The sequence below is a fragment of the Sarcophilus harrisii genome, chromosome 1, assembly GCF_902635505.1.
Source record: "Sarcophilus harrisii chromosome 1, mSarHar1.11, whole genome shotgun sequence".
Taxonomy (NCBI): domain Eukaryota; kingdom Metazoa; phylum Chordata; class Mammalia; order Dasyuromorphia; family Dasyuridae; genus Sarcophilus; species Sarcophilus harrisii.
Window position 1 is genome coordinate 710,885,974 of NC_045426.1, and position 12,109 is coordinate 710,898,082.

General features: G+C 43.1%; 1 pseudogene; it reads right to left on the reverse strand.

Annotated features, from left to right (window-relative positions):
* Positions 1–3,104: 3,104 nt before the first annotated feature.
* LOC100934947 lies at positions 3,105–5,157 on the reverse strand (annotated as a pseudogene).
* Positions 5,158–12,109: the final 6,952 nt, after the last annotated feature.

Genomic DNA, 12,109 nt, shown 5'->3' on the forward strand with positions numbered 1-12,109 from the left:
TGACATTTCAGAAGATAAGACTCCAGGTGTTCTATCTCAGATACCTGATTAGTATCTCTAAGCTTCAGACTTCCTGGCTCTAGTTGGACATCTCATTTACTCCCAATTAATAAGAATTTATGGTCCTACCCCCAACCTGTCAGAACCAGATTGATTATTCCCTGCCTGGAGATTCTGGCTCAGAGTTTGGACTCCACAACCCGCTGCCTTTGTCTATCTACTTGAGCTTAGAGCCATATATATGCCATTGAGAACTTAATGTTTACCTGATTTTCTCCCACTAGAATGTAAGCTCCCTGAGGACAAGGATTGCTTCATTTTTGTCTTTTAATCTCCAGCACCAAGCACAGTATCTGGCACGTTATAAGTGCTTCTAAATGCCTCTTGAACAAATGAATCAATAAACGAATGTCTAAAACAGCAAAAGGGAACTCAATCATTAAGCCCCTTCTATGTGCCAGGGACCTTGCTAAATACTGGGAATAAAAAAAAAAAGGCAAAAACCAATCCCTCTTAAAAAGGGATTACAATCTAATAGGGGGACAATTAAAATTAACAGAGGAAAGGCACTTGAATTAAAAATAGGGAAAGGCTCTCAGTAAAAGAAAGAAGGGACCAAAGATCCTTCTAATGGCAAAATTTTCTATCCGAAAGTGGGTGCGTATGCACATGGATAATTCCCAAAATGCAGAAGGAGTAGGTAATATGCTGCACACTGCAGGAACCAATAGTTGCCTTTCCTAAAAGCCTGTGTTCAGAGCCCCCTGGACATTCCAGTGTGTTTAGGGACACAGTGACTCACGCTTAGGTCTTTTGAGAGCAATGAGTCCCTAGGTTGTTTCTGGCTACATAATGGACTAGCACCGAAAGGACTGGAAAACCTTGGCTGCTCCTTTGATGTTCCCTTGTTCTATAAGAATGCCAGGTACCCGGGGTGCTGTTAAAAGTCGAGGCTGCTCCCAAGTGGGCTTCTTTTTCCCTCTATCATCCAATTGGTGTCATGTGACCTCAGAGAAGGCTAGAGAAATATGGATCCTTCCCAACCACAGAGATCATGGCAATCTTGCCCAAATGAGATAGCAGTGGCCCCAAATAAGTAACTTGCATTGGGCCCCACCTATCTTTACCTCTTTGTGCTTTCCTGATCTTAAGAACTCTAACGTTAAAAAAAAAAAAAAAAAAAAGTGAACATAGCATGTGATTTATATTCAGTCTTCATTGTTCTCTTTCTGGATGCAGAAGGTGTTTTCTGTCCACAATCTATTGGGATTGCTTTGGATCACTGAACTGCTGAGAAAAAGCAAGTCTTTCAGAGTTGATCATCTCACAATCTTGCTGTTACTGTATACAGTGTATTCCTGGTTCTGCTTATTTCACTAAGGGTCATGTAACCGAATGTGGGGTTTGCAAAATGATGATTTATTTTCAGTAAATATTTGATTTACATACCTATCATATACCTAGGGTCGTAGAAAAATATATTGGATAAAAAAAGGGTCATGAGTGGAAATAGTTTTGTTTTTTTTTTTTTTAATAACTTTTTATTGCCAGAACCCATGCCAGGGTAGTTTTTTACAACATTATCCCTTGCACTCACTTCTGTTTCGATTTTTCCCCTCCCTCCCTCCACCCCCTCCCCCAGATGGCAAGTAGTCCTATACATGTTAAATAGGTTACAGTAGATCTTGGCTACAATCTATGTGTGCAGAACCGAACAGTTCTATTGTTGCTCAGGGAGAATTGGATTTAGAAGGTATAAATAACCCGGGAAAAAGAACAAAAATGCAAGCAGTTTACATTCATTTCCTAGCTGCTTGTCTATCCTTGATCAATTGAAACTAAGTTAGATCTTCTCTTTGTCGAAGAAATCCACTTGAGTGGAAATAGTTTAAGAAGTCCTAGTTTAGAGGAGGTCACAGAGTGCTAAATAAAGTTGCGCCAAATGTTAACATCACAAAATGTCTTCAAGGAGGTGGCCACTGGGGCTACTGGAAAGGAGACTGGGGCACCCCTTCAGTTGTGCCACATCTGCCTACCTACCCTACTGTCCTGGAAAACTCTCATGTAGAAGAGAAAAATAGCCTCTGAAAAAATTACAATGGCACAGAGCTAGCTATTGTTACTTTAATCAACCTCTGCTACAGCCTATTAATATTGGCAAAGCTAAGATAGAAAATGAGTTCTTTTTTTTTTCTATTCTTTTTAAAGAGCAATTTTATTAATGTCCTGCAGCAAAGTACATTAGTAATTTGTAACCAAGTATTAACATTCTCCTCCCGTGTCCTAAAGAGAGTAATCAGTTTTCTTCATGATGCATTACATTTTACTGAAATTTTTATACATTATCATTTTGCAGACATACACGAAATCCCTTATCAAGGGGCTAATCACAATCTTGGTGAACACTTAGCTCCCCAGAATGCCTGAGTGGGCAGGCCCAGGTGCTTGTAGTCACTTTTAAATTTTCTAACACCCTGTTTATATGCTCAAATTCTGAAAACAGCCTTCTCCACAGCTGAATGGATCCAAGTATTCTTTTGCAGATACAAAAGCTTTGATTTAGAAAGTTGTATAATATGGCATATTTTTTTTTTTAAACTATTCCTCCTCCTGAATAGGAAGAGTAAGATTTCGCTGATAACACAAACTTCTCAATCACAATGCAAAGCTTCGATCATTGAGACAGACGTGTCAAGATAAATGGCATTACATGCATATCTCCTATATCAGATTGCTTACCACCTCAGAATTTGGGATTTGGAACTCAAAACTTTTTTTAAAAAAAGTTTAAAAATTGTTTTTAACAGGTAATTGGGGGGAAACTACTATTAAAAATCTGATAACTTAAAAAAGTGTTATGTAGTATTAGCAATCTCTGATTATCATGTGTTTTAACTCAAGCTTATATTTTTTTAAAAATGAAAATAGAACTGCCTCTAGAATCTACAACTGAAATATAAGCTTATTCTCATGTTGATATCCTATGGTCAGGTTTTTTAAAAATGTGCATTCCCAAGCATCTAATATAACATTATATAAGTAAATACATTTGAATAAACAGGAAATGTCTATGATTTGCACAAGTCATTGGAAGGAAAATTAGTTTAGAGAAGATGGTGGTGGGTGGTGGAGGTAGCAGAGGCTACTCTAGGTACTGCCCATGAACTCTCTGAGGGCTGCACAAGATTTAAATGCTTCTTCTGAAATGCCAGCTTGATTTTTATTTCATCGTGCTTTTCTTTCTTCACCAAAGGCTTCTTTTATGAGGGCTTCATCTTCCTAACACAGCAGGAGGGTGAGGGAAGCCATTACCTGTGATTTCTGTGACTTGCTGGAGGTCGCATAGGGAGACCTTCACAATCTGGTCCACAGCATTCACCAGGTTCTTGGCTTTTTGATTAAGGGATGTTGCACTGTCCACCCTACTATAAACAATAAGCTCCCCACCAAAGTTCTGAACGCCTGCTTTAACTTTCCTGCAGATTTTAAGCCGATGGTAGTGCAGACCAATGTGTTGGAGATATACAAGGAGATCTGGAGAGTGGTCTGCAATGGTTCTTCCCAATCCCCCTTTGATCCTGAGTCAGCAATTTTTTAGCTGCATGAATTACATCTAATGTATTTTTAGGTGGTTCTTTATCTCTGGTGAAGTCCATCTCCTCCATCCTGATCATGCATATCTGTCTGCTCAGGGAAATAAATCATTGTCACTATTGTCCCATTTAGATACTTTGACATCCCCTATTCTCTACCTAAAAACTGGCCAATGTTCTTGGAGAAACTCAGGCCTAATAGCTCATGCTCCTTGAATATCATGCACGCCATCACGGACCAATTGAGAGGTATCTAAGAATTCTAAATATTAATTATTCTAAATATAATTATTCTAAAATAAAATTTTCATCATTGGTTGGCAAGGATTGAAACTGAGCACTCCATTAGTTCAGTAACTATAGAAAAACTGTAATAAGAAAGCATTTCAAGAACCTTTTCAGTCTAGATTCCAGGTTTACAGTTATCCATCTCTGAAATGATAACATGAATGATTGGCTGCCCAGCCCCAAATGGCACCAGCAGGATGGTCTCCATCATTAACAGCTTGTTCTTAGAGAACAGTTACATACTTGTTTACATCTTCCAAAATGGGATTCTCTGACACAGCCAGAAAATTATCAATGGAAGTTATGTTATCAATGACATCTGTTAGAACAGGACTTGCTTTTCCCACTGTTCTTTAAAAAGATGCACGTTCTCCTTCGTGGTTTTGCAGCCAGAGCCGATGCAGCATTAATAAATGGAGGAGAAAGGGTTTCCAGTCAGCTTGTTGACATGGGAACCGGTTTCACACCTTCTTCATTGTTTGAAATAGAACAGGCTAAGTTAGAAATCTCAATTAGTTTGTTAGCAGTTCGTGGAAAACTTGAGCATACCCAATAACTTCTCATTTCCATTCTTTGCAGCCTCCATCAATTATACCCAAGTGGCACATTAGTTTCCAAGAATGAATCTGAAACACTGTCCGTGACAGCTTTGCAGACCTGTCTGTGTCACTCTAAGGTCTTTTGTTGTCATTTTGTCTACTGCAGAGTTAAGGGCATCATTTATGTTCAGCATTTCCCTTGTATTTGGAGTAGATCCCATATGGCCTGTCACACATCCCCATGAGTGTTAGATGAATCCACCACTGGGTCTGTTCCATTGATAACTCTCTCAGGGGCTCCCAAAGAGAAGGCCTGAAATGCTCTTCACTGAAGCTCAGAGGGTTAGCAATTACTTGTCTATCAAAGTTATTAAGTGCACAAAAGAGTAGCACCTGCTACCGGGAAGCATCAGAACCATGGCCTGGGCTGCATTAGAGACCCCAGGTACAGCTTTCATGCAACTGTCTGCCTATCAAATCCCTACTGACTTTATAAGCAGTTTCATCAGGACAGCCCTGGGCAGCTCTATGTAGCAGTGTAATTTGGGTTGAAGTCCACTTGATTCTAATGGCCCGCGTCTTTCAGTTCCTGTTGTCTTTTGGCTGCCATAGTGTACAACTTATACACTTCAGGTTCTAGGAATTTTTACTGTGTACCCTGTGCCCATATCTCCAAGTTTCAAGATACCATCTTTTGCAACTTTCAGCTGAACAAGTAATTTGTAAACACGGGCCATGTTCACCAAGGTAAACCAGCAGGTAGCCGCTGAGAGCCAGGAGCGAGCGACTTAGCCACGCTTCTCCACACAACAGGAGTCCTCTACAGTTTCTCCAGAGACTGTCACCATGTTTCCAAACATCTTTTACAATCCTTGAGAAATGGACTCTCTTTGGCAATTTTATTTCCCTTCTCCTAGAAATCCACAGTTGTTCTCAAATCTTAGTTTGATCTGCCTAATGGGTTGGGGCCCCATAGTTCCAGAATGTGGATAGGACCACTTGAGAGTTAGAGGATTCTTGTTGAACAAGACTAGGAGAGGGGCTGACACAGTCCCCCAATGATAGCCAATAAATGGTCCTCTTTATAGAGAAATCTTTTCTTTTTTTTTATTCTAATTTTTTAAGCTTTTCTTTTCTTTTTTAAAATGTATTATAATAACTTTTTATTGACAAAACCCATGCCAGGGAGGTTTTTACAACATTATCCCTTGCACTCACTTCTGTTCTGATTTTTCTCCTCTCCCCCTCCACTCCTCCCCTAGATGGCAAGCAGTCCTATATATGCTGAATATGTCGCAGTATATCCTAGATACAATATACATGTGCAGAACCAAACAGTTCTCTTGTTGCACAGGGAGAATTGGATTCAGAAGGTAAAAATAACCCGGGAAGAAAAACAAAAATGCAAACAGTTTACATTCATTTCCCAGTGTTCTTTCTTTGGGTGTAGCTGCTTCTGTCCATCATTGATCAATTAACTGAATTAGGTCTCTTTGTCAAAGAAATCCACTTCCATCAGAATACATCCTCATACAGTATCGTTGTTGAAGTATATAATGATCTCCTGGTTCTGCTCATTTTCACTTAGCATCAGTTCATGTAAGTCTCTCCAAGCCTCTCTGTCTGTATTTGTCCTGCTGGTCATTTCTTACAGAACAATAATATTCCATAACATTCATATACCACAATTTACCCAACCATTCTCCAATTGATGAGCATCCATTCATTTTCCAGTTTCCAGCCACTACAAACAGGGCCGCCACAAACATTTTGGCACATACAGGTCCCTTTCCCTTCTTTAGTATCTCCTACTATAAGCCCAGTAGTAGCACTGCTGGGTCAAAGGGTATGCACAGTTTGATAACTTTTTGGGCATAATTCCAGATTGTAAAGCTTTTATTTTCAAAACAGCATGCTCTCTCTGTCACAAAACCATTGGAACTGGTCTGAATCACCTCATTATTGAAGACAGCCACGTCCGTCAGAATTGATCATCATATAATCTTGTTGCCATGTACAATGATCTCTTGGTTCTGTTCGTTTCACTTAGCATCATTTCATGTAAGTCTTAGATCTCTTTTCTTGTCAATACTATAACCTGAATAACCAGAATCTCCAAGTTTTTCAATTACCGGTGTCTTTATCTCCAGGCTTTTGGAGTCCCATATGAAGTTTTTATTGCCTGCATGTACATCAATGTCTTTATCTCCAGACTTTTGGAGTCCCATATGAATTTTTATTGCCTGCATGTACATCAATCATTTCTGCCATGAAGGGGGTACAAGCAGAAGAGAAGGAAGAGGATCCCACGGCTCCAAAACCAGGTGCCCCTGTGATCCTTGGTATCCTGTTCTGATTGTTTACATAATCCTTGTATTTAAGGATGCACATAAAAATCCCTTTAGAGCTATCTGTAAGATTTCAAATCATAAGGAAAATCTTTTCTTTTGTTCATCAATAAAAGAACCCAGCTGCAATTAGAGAAGTGATTCAGGATGACTAATGGGCAAGGGGCAGTAGGATTCTGTCTCTGAAGGAATTATTAGTAAGTAGAATAATAGTGGAAGATTTGGTGACATAGTGAAGATTACATGGACTGGAGGGTTCCACAGCTGTTAGGTGGTAAAAGAGTTTTGCCTTGTGTAGCCCCTGAACCTTAAATAACACCACTTAGAGGGACAGCATAGGAAAGGTGATTTTGGAGAGTGATTAGATATTGGGTGATGGGTCCAAGCTTTCAGTTCAGGAAAATCATGTTGAAAGCTGTGTGAAGGATAGATTGAAAGGGGAAGATATTAGAGGCAAGGAGACCACCCGTAAGGCAGGCGATCAGAAGACCTTCAGTTGGTTTGGCTTTCAGAAGGGTATTAGGTGGCCTTTGTTTCTCTGTCTCTCTCTCTCAAACTCAGTTTGACTCTGTCTAACGTGCCTGATGCAAAGTCTTACTATAAGTTTCTGGAAGGCCATCAAGTGGCGCCTTAAAATGGACCTTGGTGGTTTCCTTGACTCAGTTTTCGTTATTTCATTAAGGAGTCCAGAAGTCGTGTGTACCAGGTTTGGCAAGCGGACAGACGTCAATGTCCCAAGGAGTCAAGAGTGACCTTTGGGATCCTTACCAGCTCACAGACTAGGTGAGATCAATGCTGAATTGTAATATTCTCTTCTAAAAGGTAATGTTCTCTCGGAGCAGGTTTCTTGGGGGGCTTCTGGAGGCAAGCCAGTAATCACCCCAAGTGCAGCCTTTATTTTCTCCTTCAGTCTTGTCTCTTTTCCTGGGGCCCAGTTAGCTTTAATAGAGGCCTATCTCTCTCCTTGGTTCCGAGAGCTTAAGCTGCCTTCTCTGGTTTGTGAATCTCCTTGACTAAATCCTGGCTGAGGCCCCTTCTAGTGGGCTTCTGTCTGGCCCTGAGAGCTTCTCGCTTATATGCTGCACACTGAGTATACTCCAATCATTACATCACTAGGAAACCATTATTTGTTGTAGGATTAAATCAATGCTAAACTAGATTTAACCACTATCTCCTCAATTCCACTTACTTAGCACCTTGTAAGAATCCTAACACTAAATAAACACTGGGTTAATCCCGAACCCACTCTCCCTAGAAAGGTACCCTCAAGGTGTTAGAAAGATTTGTACTTTTGTTCCTGCTAGATCTTAGAAGTGAATGCCCCTGCTTAAAAACTAATTGATTAAAATGTTAATAGGTTAAATTGACTTGGAGCCCTGATCATTGGTGGCTAAGAGAGACACAACTAGAATGGAGACTTGAGCTGTTGACATCAGAGAAAAGATACCTATAACTCTGAGGGGAAACTATAACAGCCTAATTTTGATATAATGAGCCAGAGTTCTTGCTACCCAAAATACATCCAGAGTATTTTAAAAGGATGACAAAATCATAGATCTGAAGTTTGAAAGTGTTGAGGTTGAGAAGGGGGGGACCCCAAAAGTCCCAGACTGGTGTCTCAACTTGTCTCAAAAGAATCTGCAGGCTTGAACCCATCTCCAAGGGGCAAAATTTATTAAAAGCAATGTGATGCCATTACTGAGCGGACTGAATTCTAAGAATCCAGTAGAGAGACTGAAGCAAGGAGATTCACTTATAGAGTTTGCAATCATAGATATGTTAATTCTATGGCCCAAGGTTAACTGCTCCCTAGAGTCTAATGATGGAGACCCAGTACAAATACCTATGTACAAACAAGAGATAGCCAGGATACTGGGTCATCGCCAGTTGTCTGACCTCTTATCCTCTTGCCTTTGGACTCCCAAATGACCCTGGAGGAGAGAGAAGGGCTGGTGATAGTACAACTCTGCCTCATGCAAATCCAATTCACTTGCAAATCAAGACCTCCCCCTCCCGATGTCATTGGTCCTAAAGCACTGATGGTTCTCCACATGTTCATCCTCACCATATATTCTCTCTCTATTCCCGGGTTTGACTTGGTCTTTCTTGGGTTTGTTCTCCACATGTCCCTCTGCCATCAGCTTCTTCTCTCGGTGACCCTTTCTCTCCAGCATGGGGCTGAGAAGCAGATGGGGAAGAGAAAAAGAGAGAAACTAGCTCTTTTCCCCTCTCCCCTGTTCATTCCCTAGCACGTAAACCTGAATTTCTTGTCTTCTGGGCTTGCCGGCAATTTTTATATCCAGTGGAAGAGTGGATTGACCAATCTCGATAGCCCATTGTCCTGTGGTCCTTTCAGAGAGCCGAATGGCTCACCCATAGATTTTGAAGAGATGCGAAAAATAAAATAATTTAATATCTGATTTATTCAATTAATAGATTGTGGTATCTGCACCTCCTGTGACATTAATTAGGATGGGACCAAAATCCTCATCATTACATTTTACGCCAAGCCCAAATCTCCAACTTCTCCCAATTTCTCCCAGTTCTATCTAAAAATCTCTTTCTTATAGAACCACCCATCCAATACTTGAAGATAGCAGGAATGTCTCCTTTAGTCTTTTTTCTATAAAATAGGAAATTCGGTGGGTAGCAAATTGGACTAAAAATCAGGAAAATTTGAGTTCAAACCCATTTTAGACATTTACCAGCCGTGTAACCCTGGGCATTAATTATGAATCTTCTTTATATCTCAATCATTATTCATCTTTTCTATACTCAATTCCCTTATCTGTAAAATGGGGATAAACTCTCACAGTTGTTGTGAGGATCAAACAAAATAATATTTATAAAGCATTTTGCAAACTGTAAGGGATTATATTATTGCCTGTTATTATTATCATTATTGTATAGGGACCATCTCCAGATCATCTGGTCATCCATAAGGATATGGTCTCCAAATCCTTCAGCAATCTGGACCTGCCCTTCTCTGGACCTGCTAGAACTCATCAACCTCACACCAAAATGGTGACCTCTTCATCTCGGACAAATCGCCATCCGGTTTCTCCTTAAAAACAGCCAGTTTGGGGGATCTCGCTTCTTCCTGCAGGAAGACACTTTAGGTTGGACATTGAGAAGTTTTCCCTTCACAGTGTCCTGACCAGCGGACTCCAGGTAGAAATCTGATCCCTTCCCCTCCTCCTGGTGAACTTGCCCCTGAGTAACACCCGGCCTCCAGGATATTGTCTCGCCCATCCAAGAGTAACCTCAAGGGCAGGGCAAGGATTTGTTTCCTCAATACTTAGCACAGAGATATGCTTCCTATACCTGATTTATTTGGGGGAATTCCTCAACCCAGGGGTCCTAAGATCCTTCCAGAAAGTAATTATTCCTTTCTAGGTCCCAAGAGTGGAGGGAAGAAGGAAGAGAGGAGGCCAGAAAATTTAGAAAGTTTAATTAGCATCAGCTGATGGGCGGTTCCCAGGACCAGCCATTCCCAGGAACAAAGGGGGATGCACACCCCCAGCCTTCCAAGGACATTATTAGGGACAAAAGGAGTCTTTCAGATGAGGCTGCTCTGGACTGCTTTCCTTATGGGGGAAACTGAGTAACAGGTGATTTGGGGGAGAATGCATTTTCTTGGGCCCTCAGATTGGCTTTGGGAAGTTTGCTCTGAAGTTAATCCCATCAGTGCAGTTAGACTTTATAGCCTATTTCTTTGACTACTTTTTCTTCTGGGGGATGTTTTCCCCCAACAAACTCACAGCCCATGGGTCTTACCCATTTCCTCCACCCTGGAATGACATGATGAAAATTTCCATCTGAAAGAGGATAAACACTTATTAAGCCCTTACTGTATACAAAGCTCCTTATAACCCTTCCTCACCTTCCAGGGAGTGGATTGGAGGCAGGTATTTGGTGTGGAAAGTCCCTTTGCCTCCGACCTCAGCTGCATGGCCCCCCACAAGTATCTCCCAGGGAAGGCTCAGAGTATCTCCAGACTCACAGCTTTCCCAGGGAGGGCCTCGGAGGAGTTTCTCCCCACTCCTCTCCCTCCCCTGTGAGGTGTCTGGCAGCAGGAATGCCAAGGGCTAGTCCCGGCCCAGCATCCCCCCTCTCCTGCTGCAGACAGGGAGAGGAGGAGGGGGCCATGGCTCGGCCCAGGCTGGATATCTCCAAGTTTCGTTCCTGCTCTGAGATTGGGATCTGGGGCCCCCGCTGTGGCCTCTCTCTCCCCCTCCCAGCCCACAGCTCAGAGCCCAGCCAACGTTCCCTCCTTGTTGTGCGGGTGACCACAAGCTGTTAGTGCGCCAGCGCCCTGGCTTTACGCCACCCCCTCCCCCGCCGGGCCCTGCCCTGGTCCCCAGCACCCCTGGAGCTCCCAACACCGTGCCCCCCTCAGCTTTGGAACCCTCCTCCCCTACCTTTCCCAGGCAGGAACCTGCCCAGGCCCATTCTGCCGGCCAGCCCCGACCCTGAGCCAGGCTCCACATCCCACATGACCTCACAGAGCTGACCCAGCCTTTTTGAAGATGCTCGTTGTTCCCATTCCTCCCAATGACCCGGGGCCAGAACCAGCTCCCACCTGGTCCCAGGGTCTCTGACGCTCGGGAAGTAGCCCTGGCTTATTTCTCTAACCCAGGTCACCTCCAAAGATCAGAGGGACACAGTCCTATCACCTACTGAAGTTGAGGCCTTCACCTACGAGACCCTCCCTTGCACCGTCGTCCATGGCCGCGGATGCACCCGTGAGGCTGTCCTGGATCCTTGGGAGCTAAGAGCCAGCGCTCCCCCAGTCCCCAGGCAAGGGCCCTGCTATTGTAGGAAAGCCAGCCAAGAGACGGAGGTGAAGGGAGTCCGGGCATGAGGGATGGCCCTTACGTAGCTCTCCCGGAGGCAGGAGATGGAGCCCGCTTTCAGGAACATAAGTATAGGAAGCTGGAAGAGTAGCCAGGGGCCTTCCTGGTGAAAGGCTTTAACCAGGGAGAGGAGCTTATCCTTAGTCAAAAATGACCAAATTGATTGGGTGCCTTGAATCAGCTCCTCTCCCTGTCCGTGGCCCACCTCAGCTGTCCCATAAAACTTCTGGTCCTTGGGTGGCTGCCTGGAATTTTAATGGGCATCCTGCCCCTCCCTCTGGGTTCCCGTCTCTCTGGGCGCTTTGGGATCCCCCCTTTGCTCTGCCCTCCAGCTTCTGCGTAGATGTTTCCTCCTTGATGAGATCCTGGGATGGGATGGGATACTGCTTGCCCTCAGCGGGCCCAGCTCTCCCTGGTCCCCTACCCCCCTCTCCCCCCACTCCCAGAGTTATGGCTCTGACATCAGCTGAGCATTGGAAATACAA